Below are 19460 nucleotides of genomic sequence, written 5' to 3'. Positions count from 1 at the left end.
TTTTTCTAGGTGGCGCTACTGAGCTAATTTTCCCTGGCCATGTCTGAGAACATTAAAATACGTAAATTTTCACCAGACCTGACGCGTGTGCAAAATTTCATGAGTTTTCGAGCATGTTTAGGCCCTCAAAAGGCCGATTCATTTGCCGGAATAATAATAATAATAATAATTAAAGCTGCAAGCAGCGTTATGAGGGCTCTCGCACCCCCGGCGCGTCGAGCCACGCCCAACACCTACAACCAGCACGTCCGATCTGATGTCACATTGATGGAATTCATGCATTTAACCACCAGCTAACATTTCAACTCATTCATTCATGATTAGTTAGTCGTTCCACTAGGTGGCGCTCTAACCATTATGTACAAATGGCATAACAAACACTTCCGAGCTCGAGTCTCATCACACCTTAGACGTTTGGGAGAGATTGGACATTGTGTTTTTGAGTGACAGCAGATTACTGCTTTTTGGCGAGTGATTCAAACTCTAAGTGCCGCCATAACCACCCTGTTTCCCTGGACGTAAAAAGCTTCGCAATTTAACATCACAAAGGTCTTTAGATTCCACACCCTGGAGATTGGTTCAATATGATGAAATCCCTTGGAGGAGTTCGTCAAAGAACAATGCCTGGAAAGAGGAGAAAATGTCGCCAAAATTACACATTAATTTTAAAATAGCTGACTTCCTGTTGGATTTGGGATATTGCACCAAGAGACTTTTTTGTACATCTTGATATCTCCTATAAGCTTACCAGGTTTCAGAATCATACATAGAACACAGAGCAGGGGCTGTGGTTTTGAAATTTTGTAGGGGGCGCTGTGGAGCAATTTCGCACTATTCAATGAAAATGATCACATGCCAACAAAGCCTTCATCGATTTGGAGGTGTGTGCCAAATTTCAAGCCTCTATAAACTTGCCAAGACCCTCAAAAGCCACTTCATCTTTCATTTTGAACAGCGTTGCCACCAGGGTGCGCCGTTCAGTTTAAAGTCACAATTTTTGCACTGAAGCATCACGAGGGACTGATGGTGATATTCACCGCTTTTGAGGTGGCCACAATCAACCTGTGAAAATCAGTACAACAAAGTGTAAGACATGACATTTCCTGTTCCCACTAGGTGGCGCTCTTCATATTCCTGACAATGGGCACATCAATCTGTTCAGGGCGGGTCTGACATCATGCCTGTAAAGTCTGGTACTAATCAGACTGGATTTCATGGAGTTATACTAATTTGTTTCTTCATGGCGAGACATCAAAGTTCGCCATGCCGCTGGGGTCACACCCTTTTGCGAAAAGTCACAGTTTTCACTGTAACCCAAGACCAACTCCTTAAGGCTTTCCTGGAGAAATTTGAGGCTGCAGGTGTCACCCATCACTATACTGTACCCCAAAGTGTAAAACATGACATTTCCTGTTCCCACTAGGTGGCGCTGTCCCTGGTGTCAAATATGGCAGTTGAAATATGTTCAGGGGTGGAGCCTTATCATATGTGTTCACTTTGGTCAAGGTCAGAAAATGTATGACAAAATGAGAGGCAATAAGATTTTCATGGCGAGTCATCGAAATTCGCCATGGCGCCACGGCCTCATAGTATTGTGAAAACTCAAAAGCTCCGCAATTTAACATGGCCCAGGTGTGTGGTTGACACTGACCAAAGATGAAGCTTATACAACCAAATCCCAAGGAGGAGTTCGCAAAAGTTCGAGGCATGGAAATGGCAAAATTAGAGCCAAAATGTCACCTTCTATTCCAAATGGCGGACTTCCTGTTGGGTTTGCGTCAATGGGCCCACAGACTTTTTTGTTCGACTCGGCATGATACACATGTGTGCCAAATTTCATACATGTAGCTGAAACGATGTGGTCGTAGGGCTGCATTTAACAAGGCATAGGTGGCGCTGTAGAGCCATTTCCCAGTGCTCATATGTAAAACCATTAATATACAAAATTTTTCACCAGACCTGGCATGTGTGCAAAATTTCATGAGTTTTTGAGCATGTTTAGGCCCTCAAAAAGGCCATTGTTTTGCCTGAATAATAATAATAATAATAATAATAATAATAAGAAACGGAGCAGATACAATAGGGCCTTCGCACTCTCGGTGCTCGGGCCCTAATAATAAGAAACAGAGCAGATACAATAGGGCCTTCGCACAGTCAGTGCTCGGGCCCTAATTAAAGCTGCAAGCAGCGTTATGAGGGCCCTCGCACCCCCGGCACGTCGAGCCACTGCCAACACCTCAAACCGGCACGTCCGATGTGATGTCACATTGATGGATTTCATGCTTTTAATCACCAGCTAACATTTCATCTTATTCAACCAGGATTATAGTCATGCCACTAGGTGGCGCTCTAACCATTATTGACAAATAGCATAACAAACATTTCCAAGCTCGAGTCTCATCACACCTGCGACCTTTGGGAGAGATTGGACATTGTGTTTTTTAGTGACAGCAGATTACTGCTTTTTGCGAGTGATTGAAACTCTACGTGCCGCCATGACCACCCCGTTTCCCTGAACGGAAAAAGCTTCGCAATTTAACATCACAAAGGTCTTTAGATTCTACACACTGAAGAATGCTTCAATATGATGAAATCCCTTGGAGGAGTTCGTCAAAGTATGAGGCCTGAAAAGGGGGGAAAATGTCATCAAAATTACACATTAATTTTAAAATGGCTGACTTCCTGTTGGATTTGGGATATTGCTCCAAGAGACTTTTTTGTACACCTTGATATCTTACACAAGCTTACCAAGTGTCAGACTCATAGATGAAACACAGAGCAGGGGCTGATGTTTTGAAATATTGTAGGGGGCGCTGTGGAGCCATTTTGCGCTATTCAAGGAAAATGGTTACATAACAACAATGCCTTCATCCATTTGGAGGTGTGTGCCAAATTTCAAGCCTCTATAAACTTTCCAAGCCCCTCAAAAGCCACTTCATCTTTCATGATGAACCGCGTTGCCACCAGGGTGCGCCGTTCAGTTTAAAGTCACAATTTTTGCACTGAAGCATCACGAGGGACTGATGGTGATATTCACCGCTTTTGAGGTGGCCACGATCAACCTGTGAAAATCAGTACAACAAAGTTAAAGCCATGACATTTCCTGTCGCCACTAGGTTGCGCTGTCCGTATTTCTGACAATGGGCATATCAATCTGTTCAGGGCGGGTCTGACATCATGCCTGTAAAGTCTGGTACTGATCAGACTGGATTTCATTGAGTTATACTAATTTGTTTCTTCATGGCGTGACATCAAAGTTCGCCATGCTGCTGGGGTCACACCCTTTCGTGAAAAGTCACAGTTTTCACTGTAACCCAAGACCAACTCCTTAAGGCTTTCCTGGAGAAATTTGAGGCTGCAGATGTCACCCATCACAATACTGTACCCCAAAGTGTAAAACATGACATTTCCTGTTCCCACTAGGTGGCGCTGTCCTTGATGTCAAATATGGCAGTTGAAATATGTTCAGGGGTGGAGCCTTATCATATGTGTGCTCTTTGGTCCAGATCGGAACATGTATGACAGAATGAGAGGCAATAAGATTTTCATGGCGAGTCATCAAAATTCGCCATGGCGCCACGGCCTCATACTATTGTGAAAACTCAAAAGCTCCGCAATTTAACATGGCACAAGGGTGTAGTTGACACTGTCCAAATTTGAAGCTTATAGGACCAAATCCCAAGGAGGAGTTCGTTAAAGTTCGAGGCATGGAAATGGCAAAATTAGAGCCAAAATGTCACCTTCTCTTCCAAATGGCGGACTTCCTGTTGGGTTTGCGTCAATGGGCCCACAGACTTTTTTGTTCGTCTTGGCATGATACACATGTGTGCCAAATTTCATACATGTAGCTCAAACGATGTGGTCGTAGGGCTGCATTTAACAAGGCATAGGTGGCGCTGTAGAGCCATTTCCCAGTGCTCATATGTAAAACCATTAAAATACAAAATTTTTCACCAAACCTGGCATGTGTGCAAAATTTCATGAGTTTTTGAGCATGTTTAGGCCCTCAAAAAGGCCCTTGTTTGGGGTGAATAATAATAATAATAAGAAGAAACGGAGCAGATACAATAGGGCCTTCGCACTCTCAGTGCTCGGGCCCTAATAATAATAAGAAACGGAGCAGATACAATAGGGCCTTCGCACTCTCAGTGCTCGGGCCCTAATAATAAGAAACGGAGCAGATACAATAGGGCCTTCGCACTCTCGGTGCTCGGGCCCTAATAAACAGAGCAATTACAATAGGGCCTTCGCACTGTCAGTGCTCGGGCCCTAATAATAATAATAATAATAATAATAATAATAATAATAATAATAATAATAAGAAACGGAGCAGATACAATAGGGCCTTCGCACTCTCGGTGCTCGGGCCCTAATAATAATAATAATAATAATTAAAGCTGCAAGCAGCGTTATGAGGGCCCTCGCACCCCCGGCACGTCGAGCCACGCCCAACACCTAAAACCAGCACCTCCGATCTGATGTCACATTGATGGAATTCATGCATTTAACCACCAGCTAACATTTCAACTCATTCATTCATGATTAGTTAGTCGTTCCACTAGGTGGCGCTCTAACCATTATGTACAAATGGCATAACAAACATTTCCGAGCTCGAGTCTCATCACGCCTGCGACCTTTGGGAGAGATTGAATATTTTGATTTTGAGTGACCACAGATTACTGCTTTTTGGCGAGTGATTGAAACTCCACGTGACGCCATGACCACCCCATTTCCCTGAATGTAAAAAGCTTCGCAATTTAACATCACAAAGGTCTTAAGATTCCGCACACAGGAGATTGCATCAATCTGATGAAATCCCTTGGAGGAGTACGTCAAAGCACGGTGCCTGAAAAGAGGGGAAAATGTCACAAAAATTACACATTAATTTTAAAATGGCTGACTTCCTGTTGGATTTGGGATATTGCTCCAAGAGACTTTTTTGTACATCTTGATATCTCCTATAAGCTTACCAGGTTTCAGACTCATACATAAAACACAGAGCTGGGGCTGATGTTTTGAAATTTTGTAGGGGGCGCTGTGGAGCCATTTTGCGCTATTCAATGAAAATGATCACATGCCAACAAAGCCTTAAGCACAATGGAGGTGTGCGCCAAATTTCAAGCCTCTATAAACTTTCCAAGCCCCTCAAAAGCCACTTCATTTTTCATGGTGAACAGCGTTGCCACCAGGGTGCGCCGTTCAGTTTAAAGTCACAATTTTTGCACTAAAGCATCATCATGGACTGATGGTGATATTCACCGCTTTTGAGGTGGCCACTATGAACCTGTGAAAATCAGTACAACAAAGTGTAAGACATGACATTTCCTGTTCCCACTAGGTGGCGCTCTTCATATTCCTGACAATGGGCACATCAATCTGTTCAGGGCGGGTGTGACATCATGCCTGTAAAGTCTGGTACTAATCAGACTGGATTTCATGGAGTTATACTAATTTGTTTCTTCATGGCGAGATATCAAAGTTCGCCATGCTGCTGAGGTCACACCCTTTCGTGAAAAGCCACAGTTTTGACTGTACCCCAAGACCAACTCCTTAAGGCTTTCCTGGAGAAATTTGAGGCTGCAGATGTCACCCATCACTATACTGTACCCCAAAGTGTAAAACATGACATTTCCTGTTCCCACTAGGTGGCGCTGTCCTTGATGTCAAATATGGCAGTTGAAATATGTTCAGGGGTGGAGCCTTATCATATGTGTTCACTTTGGTCAAGGTCAGAAAATGTATGACAAAATGAGAGGCAATAAGATTTTCATGGCGAGTCATCGAAATTCGCCATGGCGCCACGGCCTAATAGTATTGTGAAAACTCAAAAGCTCCGCAATTTAACATGGCACAAGGGTGTAGTTGGCACTGACCAAATATGAAGGTTATGAAATCAAACCCCAAGGAGGAGTTCGTTAAAGTTCGAGGCATGGAAACGGTAAAATCAGAGCCAAAATGTCACCTTCAATCCAAAATGGCGGACTTCCTGTTGGGTTTAGGACATTGCCATAATAGACTTTTTTGTTCGACTCTGAACGTTATATAGGTGTACCGACTTTCAAACATGTAGGTCATACCCATATCGGGGGCTCGCGTTTTTCATTTTTCTAGGTGGCGCTACTGAGCTAATTTTCCCTGGCCATGTCTGAGAACATTAAAATACGTAAATTTTCACCAGACCTGACGCGTGTGCAAAATTTCATGAGTTTTCGAGCATGTTTAGGCCCTCAAACGGCCAATTCATTTGCCGAAATAATAATAATAATAATAATAATTAAAGCTGCAAGCAGCGTTATGAGGGCCCTCGCACCCCCGGCGCGTCGAGCCACGCCCAACACCTAAAACCAGCACGTCCGATCTGATGTCACATTGATGGAATTCATGCATTTAACCACCAGCTAACATTTCAACTCATTCATTCATGATTAGTTAGTCGTTCCACTAGGTGGCGCTCTAACCATTATGTACAAATGGCATAACAAACACTTCCAAGCTCGAGTCTCATCACACCTGAGACGTTTGGGAGAGATTGGACATTGTGTTTTTGAGTGACAGCAGATTACTGCTTTTTGGCGAGTGATTCAAACTCTAAGTGCCGCCATAACCACCCCGTTTCCCTGGACGTAAAAAGCTTCGCAATTTAACATCACAAAGGTCTTTAGATTCCACAAACTGCAGATCGGTCCAATCTGATGAAATCCCTTGGAGGAGTTCGTCAAAGTATGAGGCCTGAAAAGGGGGGAAAATGTCATCAAAATTACACATGAATTTTAAAATGGCTGACTTCCTGTTGGATTTGGGATATTGCTCCAAGAGACTTTTTTGTACATCTTGATATCTCCTATAAGCTTACCAGGTTTAAGACTCATACATAAAACACAGAGCTGGGGCTGATGTTTTGAAATTTCGTAGGGGGCGCTGTGGAGCCATTTTGCGCTATTCAATGAAAATGATCACATAACAACAAAGCCTTATGCACATTGGAGGTGTGCGCCAAATTTCAAGACTTTTTAAACTTTCCAAGCCCCTCAAAAGCCACTTCATTTTTCATGGTGAACAGCGTTGCCACCAGGGTGCGCCGTTCAGTTTAAACTCACAATTTTTGCACTAAAGCATCATGAAGGACTGATGGTGATATTCACCGCTTTTGAGGTGGTCACAATGAACCTGTGAAAATCAGTACAACAAAGTGTAAGACATGACATTTCCTGTTCCCACTAGGTGGCGCTCTTCATATTCCTGACAATGGGCACATCAATCTGTTCAGGGCGCGTCTGACATCATGCCTGTAAAGTCTGGTACTGATCAGACTGGATTTCATTGAGTTATACTAATTTGTTTCTTCATGGCGTGACATCAAAGTTCGCCATGCTGCTGGGGTCACACCCTTTCGCGAAAACTCACAGTTTTCACTGTAACCCAAGACCAACTCCTTAAGGCTTTCCTGGAGAAATTTGAGGCTGCAGATGTCACCCATCACTATACTGTACCCCAAAGTGTAAAACATGACATTTCCTGTTCCCACTAGGTGGCGCTGTCCTTGATGTCAAATATGGCAGTTGAAATATGTTCAGGGCTGGAGCCTTATCATATGTGTTCACTTTGGTCAAGGTCAGAAATTGTATGACAAAATGAGAGGCAATAAGATTTTCATGGCGAGTCATCGAAATTCGCCATGGCGCCACGGCCTCATAGTATTGTGAAAACTCAAAAGCTCCGCAATTTAACATGGCACAAGGGTGTAGTTGGCACTGACCAAATATGAAGCTTATACGACCAAATCCCAAGGAGGAGTTCGTTAAAGTTCGAGGCATGGAAATGGCAAAATTAGAGCCAAAATGTCAGCTTCACTTCCAAATGGCGGACTTCCTGTTGGGTTTGCGTCAATGGGCCCACTGACTTTTTTGTTCGTCTTGGCATGATACACATGTGTGCCAAATTTCATACATGTAGCTGAAACGATGTGGTCGTAGGGCTGCATTTAACAAGGCATAGGTGGCGCTGTAGAGCCATTTCCCAGTGCTCATATGTAAAACCATTAAAATACAAAATTTTTCACCAGACCTGGCATGTGTGCAAAATTTCATGAGTTTTTGAGCATGTTTAGGCCCTCAAAAAGGCCCTTGTTTGGGGTGAATAATAATAATAATAATAATAATAATAATAATAATAATAATAATAATAATAAGAAACGGAGCAGATACAATAGGGCCTTCGCACTCTCGGTGCTCGGGCCCTAATAATAATAATAATAATAATAATAATAATAATAAGAAACGGAGCAGATACAATAGGGCCTTCGCACTCTCAGTGCTCGGGCCCTAATAAGAAACGGAGCAGATACAATAGGGCCTTCGCACTCTCGGTGCTCGGGCCCTAATAATAATAATAATAATAAACGGAGCAATTACAATAGGGCCTTCGCACTGTCAGTGCTCGGGCCCTAATAAGATAACTAATAAACTTGAAGAAATTCAGAGAGCATTTGAAGAATATTACACTGAGCTATACACACAACCGGACAAAGCAGATGAGCATAAGATTCAGAATTTCTTATCCAGCCTAGATCTACCATTTATAGGTAAGCAGCAGAATGAAAAACTCATCAGAGAAATATCAGCAGAAGAGATTAACATTGGGATCTCAAAACTCCAGACTTTTAAAGCCCCAGGATATGATGGATTTCCACCAGAGTGGTATAGGCAGATGAGGGAACCCTTAATCCCGCTACTAAAGGCCTCTTTTAATTACTCTCTGAGTGGGGGGGCACTCCCACCATCGTGGCGGGAGGCGTATATCTCTGTCATACCAAAAGCAGGGAAGGATAAAACTGACCCCAGAGGTTATAGACCTATTAGCGTGTTAAATATAGACTATAAACTATTTGCCGCGATTTTGGCTAGGAGGTTGAGTACATTGATGCCCACGCTGATAGAGGAGGATCAAACAGGCTTCATTGGTAACAGACAAACACACGATAATATCAGAAGGGCCATTCATATTATTGACCGGATACTTAAAGGGAAAACTGGAACAGTTCTCATTGGGCTTGATGCGGAAAAGGCATACGATACAGTTGGGTGGGAATTTCTGTTTCATGTGTTGAAGAGATTTGGGCTATGTGACAGGTTTATTCAGTGTATAAGAATGATTTATATGTCTCCAACAGCGAGGATCAAAGTTAATGGAAGCCTCTCAAATCGGATAACGCTACAACGTGGCTGCAGGCAGGGCTGCCCGTTGAGCCCACGGCTCTTTAACCTTTTCATTGAGCCGTTGGCTCAATGTATCAGGGAAGATACTCGATTGGAGGGGGTTACAACGGGGAATGTGGAAAATAAAATTTGCTTGTATGCAGACGATGTGCTGGTAGCGCTAGGAAACCCGGAAGAGGGAATTCCTCTGCTTATGGAAATACTGGAAGAATATGGCAGACTGTCTGGTTATAGACTGAACATTCAAAAAACTCAAATCTTGACATTCTTCTTTAACCCCTCAAGACAATTGGTAGCAAGATATAGATTCGGATGGCATCAATCTCAAATGGAGTATTTTGGGATCCTGCTGACAAAAGACCCTGCATTGTTATATGAAGTTAATTATAATCGGGTGAACAAGAAGATATATGAAGATCTGGAGAGGTGGGGTCTGCTCCCCCTCGATCTGGGCAGCAGAGTTAGAGCGATAAAGATAAATATCCTCCCAAAGCTGCTATATTTGTTTGCAGCACTTCCAGTTGAGGTTCCAGCAAAACAATTTAGGGAGTGGGATATGCATTGCTCAAGATTCATATGGGGAAATAAAAGGCCGAGAGTGAAATATGCAACAATGCAGCTGCCTGGTGAGTGGGGGGGCATGGCTCTACCGTGCTTTGAGGCTTACTATCTGGCAGCCCAGATCAGACCTGTAGTGTGCTGGTGTAACTCTAAGTTTGAGGCAAAATGGAAGGACATTGAGCTTTCTTTGATGAATTTCCCAATGCAGTCTGTTCTGGGGTCTCTTGAGAGTTTGCCACAGGCATATCAGATGCAAAATTTATGTGTAAGTTTTTCCCTGAAAAAATGGGCAGATGTGATTAAAATTTTTGGTCTTAATAGGGAAATAGGGTTGCTGGGATGGCCAGCGTATCTCCCACGCTTCCTTCCAGCATTGTTAGACCATAAATTCAGGGAGTGGTCCAGGCATGGAATCACTGCGATCTGTAAGATAGTTAAGCATGGGGAGCTGATCAATTTTGAGGACGTGTCAGATTTACGAGATCGGCAGGGAAGATTTTTATCGTTACCTGCAGCTTCGGAGCTTCTTCCGGAAGGAAATTAGAATGCTTGACGCAGATGCTAGTGGGGTGATCCAAATATTTATGGATGCTTATGGTGAGAACATTATAAGAGGTACTATAGGCAAAATATACAGAAGTTTTACAGCCATGAAAAAGACCTCAACAAGATATGTCAGTCATTGATGGGAAAAAGAAGCAGGTATAACTATCTCAGAGGACGATTGGTTGCGGATGTGGAAGAATGTGTTGTCTACCACAAATTCTTTAACATGGCGAGATTTTGGATGGAAGAATTTAATTAGATTCTTCATCACACCAAAGCAGAAATCCAAAATAAGTGGTTCAGGCGCTTCATGCTGGAGGGAGTGCGGGGAGGTCGCTGCAGGTTGCTTCCATGTCTTCTGGTCATGCCCTAAACTGAAGACCTTTTGGGAGGAGATTAAACAAATGGTGATGGATGTGCTGTAAGTAACACTGGACTTCTCCTTTAGTACCATGTACCTTGAGAATATCCCTGAGGATATAAATAACAGAGACTCATACTTGCTGAAAATAATTATGGTTGCATGCAAAAAGGCAATTACTAAGTGTTGGTTACAGACAAGCCCCCCCACACGGAAGCTGGTCATAGACATTATTAACACAATTCATCATATGGAACTGATTACCCTCTCACTGCGGCTACAGAAGGAGAAAGGAGAGAGACTTTGGGAACGATGGGATCGTTATATGTCAAGAGACTAGAAACTGATACCTCTGTGATGCAGAGGGACAGCTGCGAATTTGTTTGAATGGAACATGCACCTGTGTAATGTGTAATATGTGTAAGTAAAACAAGGCGTTGTGTATTTTGGAATATGCGAACATATGTGACTGTGTTGGTTTCCCTTGCCCTCTTTAGTTCTGTATGTAAAATAAGATGAAAATCAATAAAGAGAAAGTATTAAAAATAAAATAAAAAAATTAAAAAAAAAGAGCCGGCTCTAAGAGCCATTTCATTTGAGACCGACACATCGCTAGTGACGTGGGCCAAAAGTGGCCCCAGGGATGCGAGTCTGAGACCCGTTTTAGACAATAACTTGGGTGGTTGAGATAAAGGAATTGTACCACAGTTGGTGGTGTTTGTAACTTGATTAAGCCTAAATTTATTTTTTACTATAGATTTAATTTATTGCTATGCTAAGAATCTGTTCTTATTGATCCCATACTCTGTAACTAATCTGTCAAATGGAATATATGTTCCAAGTATTTAATTCCTTTACAACTCCAATCTGTGAAGCTAATCATGTTATTGTTCTGTAATATGTCAGGATTGCTCCACATAGGTGTATGTTTGCATGAGATCAATAAAGACTCGGTCATTTTTAGAAACTCTCACCATGCAGTCAAAGAAGAGCTGATGTTGATGCTTTTAAAGCATTCATGTGGTTTGATGTTTGAGCTGATAAATGGTAGGTCTGAAATCTCTAGATTATTGCATAGTGCCTGTTCTATATCTAGCCAAGGTTCATCTGAGAGGGTGTGTTTTAATCATCCTGAGATAAATTGAAGCCTGTTGGCTAAGAAGTAGTGTTGAAAGTTACGCAGATCTAGTCCTCCTTTATCCTTGGTAGAGTGTTTAACTTAATAAACAGGGTTTGTCTTTCCAAAGGGAAGATTTTAGGCACCTACTTAGTTTCTATCTATACCGACAGACTAACATGCCCAAGGGTAAAGAATGCAGACGACAGACTGGATTGGCCAGGCAATAATCAGATGACCCCCTCTACTCTGCTCTCTCTTTCTAGTTCCTGTCAGTATTCTTGCTGCAGTATTTTGGATCAACTGAAGGCTTTTCAAGAATTATTATGATATCCTGATAGCAACAAATGACAGTAGTCCAGCCTAGAAGTAATAAATGGTTTTAAGCATCACTCTGACACAGGAAGTACATATCGTGGTTAAAAACATCAGATCTATCAGATTTATTCTGATGTGAAAGAGAGTGTAAAAACAGATCATGTTGAAATGAATATTCATGTGTGACGGAGCAAATGTTAAATCTGAGAAAATAATAAAATCATGGTAAAATAGCATAAAACTGAAAGAAATATGAAGGAAACAATATGCATTTGGGTTTTAATAGTTGCAACGGAATTCATTATTAATTCATTAATAATTAATTGTGTTAATGTATAACATAGAAAAAGTGTTCTCTGCAAATGTTAGCCCATATGGAAAAAAATAGAAAAAACTTATAAAAGACTTGCATCAGATTTGGCTTGCTTCATATAGTAAATCATATAAGGCTTATATGATTTACTCATGAAAGTAGCCATGTTCTCATTACTTTCATATATTGTTTTAGGAAGTATCCAAAACATACAAGTTTTATTTATATAGTTTTTCAAGCGATCTTATATCTGTTTTCACTCTTGTATGCTTTTCATACAAGTTTCACACAAGACAGATACAAACTTTGTGGATTTATATATATCTTTTCTATATGGGAAAGTTTAGACTGTCGACTTTGATTTTATGTTTTGTGGCTTTTTTGTGTTCACTTTTGCTGTGTTAGATTGTAAATTCCACTATTTTCCTGTGGATTGAATTTCTAAGGGATGCTGCTTTTCTGTCTCTCTCCTCTCAAGATCAGAACAAAAATCAGCATTGGCTCAGAGTAGGTTAATTAGGTGATATGTTTTAGTATCCAAGTGATTTGTGTCTGTGAATATTAACATTATTTTATTTGGCTTTTGCTTTGCTTCTGTTAAATTCTTTTAGTAAAATGTCGCGTATTCAAAAAGTTGAAATTGTGGACACATGGGCGGTGTGTACAAAGGGCAGGGACTTAATCAACGCGAGCTTATGACCCGTGCTTACTGGGAATTCCTTGTTCATGGGAAATAATTGCAATCCCCAATCCCTTTTAAACCTTTTGTGAAACAGTAAAGCCTATGTAATACCTATGTATTACAATAGCAACACTCATAAGCCCTTTTGTGGATTATTCTAGCCTTAAAAATGAAGGGATCCTTGGAACTTAGTTTTCCAGGCCACTAAATTAAACCCAGTTAGTTACCAAGTGCATGGCTTTAGAATAGACCTGCTGATAATGGGTGTTGCTGAAGAGGGAGAGGACTTGGCCAGAGGGCCACCCTGGTCAAGAGTGCCTTCAGAGGACATTGCATCGACATCTGGAGGGCTGAGTAGCAGTTAGAGCTTTGCAAGTCTCGTCCCTGACTCCATCTAAGCTGTGTTTGCCTACTGGATAATACTTGCAGGATCAGATATAGAACTTTTTTAACAGAGAGGCAGTTCCAGCCTTCCTGTATTGGAGGTACCTGTTTGAACATCAATAACTATTCAGTTTAGTTTGACTTTCCAAAGCTGTATTGAGTTTGTGCTTGCTTTTCCTGGGGGAAGGCTAATGTAATCCCTCTAAAATGACTTATTGTATTGTGCTTTACAGACAATGTCATCATTTGTTTTAATAGAGAGCAACTCCTATTAACATGCCTCTGTGAAAAGGTCTATATTGCCTCTCTGGTGTGGGCTATATGAGCAAGAGCCCAGGAGGGCTTTGGAGAAATGAAAAGGTAGAGAGGGAGAGAGTCTGCCTATTAGCATTCATGAATAATTGAATTCTGCGTATCTGGCTGAAGTCCAAGTGCATAATTCACTAATTGCAATCAGAGAGGGAAAGCCAGGGAAGCAGAGAGCTCTGTGGTATTGTGTATATGAGTGTATATGTGTGTGTGGCTTGGAGATATGAAGGTAAGGGAATTGGCTTTCTGGATTTAAAAAGGAGAACTGAACCTTCCATGCATGGTAAAACCTCTTCTCACCGGACCTGCTTTGCTATTATACAAGCAAGCAAGGGGCCTGTGTGTGTGTGTGTGTGTGTGTGTGTGTGTGTGTGTGTGTGTGTGTGTGTGTGTGTCACTGATCCAGTGTTTATTGTAATATTAAGTAAAATACTATCAGAAGCATCATAAATCATTTTAATCGTTTTTGCAGTTTTTAGGGAATATATGGATAAGAATCATGAGCTAACTGAATAGTTTGGTTATCTTTCCATTCAGACAGTGGTGAGGTATGGTTGGAGTGATGGGTTCAATGGGGTGGAATTGCATCAGGGTTAGCAGTCTGAGAGCAAAGTGCTTTAAGATAAGATGGGGCATAGCTGTACAAGACATTGTATGTGAGTAAAAAGACTTTACATTTTATTCTGGATTTAACAGGGAGCCAATGAAGGGAAGCCAATATACTGTAGGAGTCAATACCCTTGATGCAGCATTTTGGATTTTTCAGGGAGTAGTCCAGCCTACAAGCAATAAATTCATGAACTAGTTTTCATAAGACCCTTATGAAAAAGACACCGAGGGAACAGTTTACCCTGCCCGGGATAGGGTTACCGGGGCCCCCGAGGGCGAGCGTCTGGTGGCCGGGCCTTAGTCCATGGGGCCCGGCCGGGAACAGCCCGAAGAGGAGACATGGGCCCATCCTCCCGCAGGCCCACCACCCGCAGGAGGCGCCATAGGGGTCGGGTGCATTGTGTGCCGGGTGGCGGCCAGGAGCGGAGGCCCTGGCGGACTGACCCCCGGCTGCCAAGACTGGCAATAGGGACATGGAATGTCACCTCTCTGGTGGGGAAGGAGCCTGAGTTAGTGCGTGAGGTTGAGAGGTACCGGCTAGATATAGTCGGGCTCACCTCTACACATGGCTCGGGCTCTGGAACCAGTCTCCTGGAGAGGGGCTGGACTCTGTCTCAGTCTGGAGTTGCCCCTGGTGAGAGGCGGCGGGCTGGGGTGGGTATCCTAGTATCCCCTCGGCTTGCTGCCGGTACGTTGGGGTTTTTCCCGGTGGACGAGAGGGTTTGTTCCCTGCGCCTTAGGGTCGGGGAACGGGTCCTGACTGTCATCTGCGCGTATGCGCCGAGTGGCAGTTCAGAGTACCCAGCCTTCTTAGAGTCCCTGGGCGGGGTGCTGGAGGGTGCTCCACCTGGAGACTCTGTTGTCCTGCTGGGAGACTTCAATGCTCACGTGGGTAACGACAGCGAGACCTGGAGGGGCGTGATTGGGAGGAACGGCCTCCCTGATCTGAACCCGAGCGGTGCTCTGTTATTGGACTTCTGTGCTAATCACAGTTTGGCCATAACGAACACCCTGTTCGAACATAAGAGTGTCCATAAGTGGACGTGGCACCAGGATGCTCTAGGCCGTAGGTCGATGATCGATTTTGTAATCGTATCAGCAGACCTGCGACCATATGTTCTGGACACTCGGGTAAAGAGAGGGGCTGAGCTGTCAACTGATCACCACCTGGTGGTGAGTTGGATCAGGTGGCGGGGGAAGACGCTGGACAGACCTGGTGCACCTAAACGCGTAGTGAGGGTGTACTGGGAACGTCTAGCAGAGGCCCCAGTCCGCGAGATCTTCAACGCACACTTCCGGCAGAGCTTCAACAGCATTCTGAGGGAGACTGGGGACATTGAGTCCGAATGGACCATGTTCAGCGTCTCCATTGCCGAAGCTGCTGCATTGAGCTGCGGCCGCAAGGTGGTTGGTGCCTGCCGTGGTGGTAATCCCCGAACCAAATGGTGGACACCAGAGGTGAAGGGAGCCACCAGGCTGAAGAAGGAGTCCTATCGGGCTTGGTTAGCCTGTGGGACTCCGGAGGCAGCCGACAGGTATCGACATGCCAAGCGGAATGCGGCTCGGGCAGTGGCTGAAGCAAAAGCTCGGGTGTGGGAGGAGTTCGGAGAGGCCATGGAAAAAGACTTTCGGACTGCCTCTAAGAGATTCTGGCAAACCGTCAGACGTCTCAGGAGGGGAAAGCGGTGCTCTACCTGCACTGTGTATAGTGCTGGCGGAGCGCTGCTGACGTCGACTGAGAAAATAGTCAGGCGATGGAAGGAATACTTCGAGGACCTCCTTAATCCCACTGACACGTCTTCCGAGGAGGAAGCAGAGTTCTGGGGATGAGGGGAATGACCCGCCAATTTCCGGGGGCGAGGTCACTGAGGCAGTTAAACAACTCCTTGGTGGCAGAGCCCCTGGTGTTGATGAGGTCCGCCCCGAGTTCCTGAAGGCTCTGGACGTTGTAGGGCTGTCCTGGTTGACACGCCTCTGCAATGTTGCGTGGAGATCAGGGGCAGTACCTGTGGACTGGCAGACTGGGGTGGTGGTCCCCATCTTTAAGAAAGGGGACCGGAGGGTGTGTTCCAACTACAGGGGGATCACACTCCTCAGCCTCCCTGGGAAAGTCTATGCCAGGGTGCTGGAAAGGAGAGTTCGTCCGTTAGTCGAACCTCGGATACAGGAGGAACAATGCGGTTTTCGTCCTGGTCGCGGAACACTGGACCAGCTCTTTATCCTCTCCAGGATACTTGAGGATGCATGGGAGTTTGCCCAACCAGTCTACATGTGTTTTGTAAATGGCCTGCATTTGTATAGCGCTTTTCTAGTCCATAGGACCCCAAAGCGCTTTACACTACATTCAGTCATTCACCCATTCACACACACATTCACACACTGGCGATAGCAAGCTACATTGTAGCCACGGCTGCCCTGGGGCACACTGACAGAGGCGAGGCTGCCGGACACAGGCGCCACCGGGCCCTCTGACCACCACCAGTAGGCAAACACGGGGTTAGTATCTTGCCCAAGGATATTTGGCATGCAGCCAGGAGGCAGCCTGGGATTGAACCACCGACCTTCTGATTAGTGGCTGACCTGCTCTGCCACCTGAGCTACAGTGGACTTGGAGAAGGCATTCGACCGTGTCCCTCGGGGTGTCCTGTGGGAGGTGTTGCGGGAATATGGGGTGTCTGGCCCATTGCTATGGGCCATTCGATCCCTATACAACCGTTGCAAGAGCTTGGTTCGCATTGCCGGCAATAAGTCGGACTCGTTCCCGGTGGGTGATGGGCTCTGCCAGGGCTGCCCTTTGTCTCCGGTTCTGTTCATAATTTTTATGGACAGGATTTCTAGGCGCAGCCAAGTGGCGGAGGGCTTTCGCTTTGGTGGCCTCAGAATCTCATCTCTGATTTTTGCAGATGATGTGGTTCTGTTGACTTCATCGGGTGAGGGCCTCCAGCTCGCACTGGAACGGTTCGCAGCCGAGTGTGAAGCAGCGGGAATGAGGATCAGCACCTCCAAATCTGAGGCCATGGTTCTCAGCCGGAAAAGGGTGGAGTGCCCACTCCTGGTCAGGGATGAGTTCCTGCCCCAAGTGGAGGAGTTCAAGTATCTCGGGGTCTTGTTCGCGAGTGATGGGAGAAGGGAGCCGGAGATCGACAGACGGATTGGGGCTGCAGCTGCAGTAATGCGGACGCTGCACCGGTCCGTCGTGGTGAAGAGGGAGCTGAGTGTAAAAGCGAAGCTCTCAATTTACCGGTCGATCTACGTCCCTACCCTCACCTATGGCCACGAGCTGTGGGTAGTGACCGAAAGAACGAGATCGCGGATACAAGCGGCAGAAATGATCTTCCTCCGAAGGGTGGCTGGCCTCTCCCTTAGAGATAGGGTGAGAAGTTCGGCCATCCGGGAGGGGCTCAGAGTAGAGCAGCTGCTGCTCCACATCGAAAGGAGCCAGCTGAGGTGGTTCGTAAATCAGGGTGGAAAATAAGTATTTGGTCAATAACAAAAATACAACTCAATACTTTGTAACATAACCTTTGTTGGCAATAACAGAGGTCAAACGTTTACTATAGGTTCTTTCCCTGACACTGTTAGGAATCTGGGTGTGCTACTTGACAGCTCATTTAAACTTGACAAACAAGTATCTGCTGTCGTCAGATCTAGTTTCTACCAACTTCGCCTTATTTCCAGGGCCAAACATTACATCCTGCACAATGACTTGGAAAAGCTTATCCATGCCTTTGTTACGTCACGACTAGATTACTGTAATTCACTTTATTATGGTCTCCACTCTACCCTTTTACATAGATTACAGACAGTCCAGAATGCCACTGCACGCATTCTAACTAAAACTAGGAAGTTTGCTCACATCACTCCCGTCCTTGCTGATCTGCACTGGTTGCCTGTGAAATTTCGTATTCAATTTAAAATTCTGTTGTTTACTTTTAAAATTACTAATAACACAGGGCCAAGTTATCTTAAGGAACTCTTAAATTCATATCTTCCTACGAGGGCCTTAAGATCTTCCTCACAGTCATTGTTGGTTCAGCCCAGATCTCGCTTGAAGTCTAGAGGTGATCGAGCGTTCGCTCTAGCTGCACCTGAGCTGTGGAACAGTCTCCCGATTGGCATCCGGGCGTCTGATTCTATTCAATCTTTTAAATCACGGCTAAAAACATATCTGTTTGAACTTGCTTTTTCTACCAGTTAAATTCTCGCCTTGCTTCTAGTGTGTTGTTCTAATGTTCTAATGTGTCTGGTTGTTTTGCGTTGTCCTGTGCTGTCAATGTTTTCCATCACTGTGTTTGATGGTTCAGCTTTACAGCTTTACTCTGCTATAGCTCTGTGCTATAGTTTATTCTTATTAGTGGTTTTTACCTGTGAACATAATCTCACACTTATATGACTCTGACGTTATAGTCTTAATTATTTTATTATTTTATTGTTGCGTTGCCTATGTCCTCTATCACTGTGTATGATGGTACAGTTCTCTTTGCTACAGCTGTGTGCTATTGACTGTTCCTATTAGTGGTTTTTACCTGTGAACATAATCCCACACCTATATGATTCTGATGTTTTAGTGTAAATCATCTTATTGTTTTATTGTTTCATGTAAAGCACTTTGGCATGCCCCTGGCTTTTAATGTGCTCTATAAATAAAGATTGTTGTTGTTGTTGTTGTTGTGTTGTCTTTACCAGGTTTGCACACACAGTAGCTGGTATTTTGGCCCATTCCTCCATGCAGATCTTCTCGAGAGCAGTGATGTTTTGGGGCTGTCGCCGAGCAACACGGACTTTCAACTCCCGCCACAGATTTCCTATGGGGTTGAGGTCTGGAGACTGGCTAGGCCACTCCAGGACTTTCAAATGCTTCTTACGGAGCCACTCCTTTGTTGCCCGGGCGGTGTGTTTTGGATCATTGTCATGTTGGAAGACCCAGCCTCGTTTCATCTTCAAAGTTCTCACTGATGGAAGGAGGTTTTGGCTCAAAATCTCACGATACATGGCCCCATTCATTCTGTCCTTAACACGGATCAGTCGTCCTGTCCCCTTGGCAG

The sequence above is a fragment of the Mchenga conophoros genome, linkage group LG9, assembly GCF_057382185.1.
Source record: "Mchenga conophoros isolate Kocher_MC1m ecotype Shallow Benthic linkage group LG9, M_conophoros_male_GT1.1, whole genome shotgun sequence".
NCBI lineage: Eukaryota > Metazoa > Chordata > Actinopteri > Cichliformes > Cichlidae > Mchenga > Mchenga conophoros.
This window is presented reverse-complemented; position numbering follows the sequence as displayed.